The sequence below is a fragment of the Echinops telfairi genome, unplaced genomic scaffold (genome assembly GCF_000313985.2).
Source record: "Echinops telfairi isolate 266 unplaced genomic scaffold, ASM31398v2 ScPeMD7_7424;HRSCAF=8462, whole genome shotgun sequence".
Taxonomy (NCBI): domain Eukaryota; kingdom Metazoa; phylum Chordata; class Mammalia; order Afrosoricida; family Tenrecidae; genus Echinops; species Echinops telfairi.
Window position 1 is genome coordinate 53343764 of NW_022111324.1, and position 1806 is coordinate 53345569.

Below are 1806 nucleotides of genomic sequence, written 5' to 3' on the forward strand. Positions count from 1 at the left end.
TTTGTAAGTGACTATACTAACTTCTATGTAGTTCAATGTTATAATATGTAATAATTGCTTTAATGATCTTATGCCACATTTTCTTTGATACCTATATTAAGAATGAGCTGGACATAATCAGCTTGAATTTAAAACCATGCAAGAGAGATAGATAAAAACCATGTAGGAAATGTCAACTGACAATCTTAGAGGGGAAAAATGTAGCTTATGTTATGGACAAGGGGAAATTGTTGTATTAGAGAGTTTGAAAATTCAAATACCACTACCTCAAAATTAGAGAATGACATACAGCCTGGTCACCAAAAGGAAGGTTTTACTAAAACCACAAATAGATGAGACGATCAGTAGTAGAATTATTGTTTAGCAAAGTCTTTAACATATTTCTATTATTTTGTGGATTTTTAAAGAAGTTAAAAATTAAAGGAAGATTAGATATTAAATGTATGAGGATTGGCCTTTCTTAGATTTAAAATTCCCAGCACAAACACATATACAATTCTTTCTCTACAATGTAGTAGGGCAATGAGTAATAGGACTATTAGATATCTGATGCAGATGTTTAAAAAACCTTCTTACTAATTGCAATGAAAAAATGTGTGTGACTTTTTAATTGCAAAAACTCCATGAGACTTTCCCCTCCAGTATATCAGTTGCCTCTTGGAAGTGCCCTATATACTAACTCTACTGCTTAACTTAATTTGTATTCACCTTAATTTCTGTTCACCTGCCTTACCTTGCTCATCTGAAAACAAGTGATAAAACCAACTGCTTTCCAAAGGTATTCTTTAAAAAATAGTTGTATTGAATTTTAAGTAAGACCTCACATGAATCAAATAGTTTGATTATAATTGAGGGTTATGCAATTATCACCACTGTCAACGTTGGAACATTTTCTCCCTTCTTGTTCTCATTGCTGTTGACGCTCCATTTCCCCCACCTGCCCTTCTGTGCCCACACGAAATTATTATTTCAGTTACTGTCTTCATAGAGCCTGGCTTCCCCATAGAGAAAAAACATAATAACAATAAAACAAGGATAAAAAACAAGAAAGGCAGGTAGGTAGGTAGGAAGGAAGGAAGAGAAAGAAAGCCCAGCGACAATGATCATATGAAACAGTGAAAGACCTCAACCTAAGAGAAAGCAGACATTAAACATTTAGGATAAATTGAAAGTGGGCCCAAAGGGAGATCTAATGGCAAGGTGTTACCCTCCAGTCAAAGTCCAGCTGCTAAGAACCTCTTTACAATGCTCTTTGTCTGAGATTGGGGCTGTTCATATCCCAAGCCTGTGGACAATGAGGATTCACCAAGGATTCAATCCACACAGGGACCTCTCAATGGATTTTGAGTTTTCACTATCATCCATTGTGTTCCTCAAACTGGGTGTTCAGAATTTAGGCACTGGTCCTCTTCTCTCCTCCGAGTTTGGATCTATTGTTTAAAGTCCTTGGATCATACAGGCTGGTGTGCTTCTTCTGTGTGGACTTAGCTAACCCCTGAATTAGATGGCTACTTGCTCTGAGACAAGCTATTTGTCAATTTTTTCCTGATTGCTGGTCACGATCTGACTTCTTTGCCACACTTTACTGTGGCAACCATATCTTTAGTGATCTTATGAGGGTGCATACTGTACAGGGACCTGTCATAAGAACTAATTGTTCTTTTATTAGGGCTATGATCAAGCGAGAGCTCAAAATCCATCCATATAACTATGGTTTCCATAGGTTCCTGGTTCACTTTTGGAGAAATCTTGAGCATTTTATTGAATTACATCATAGATTATCCTCATGGAGTTTAAGATAACTCT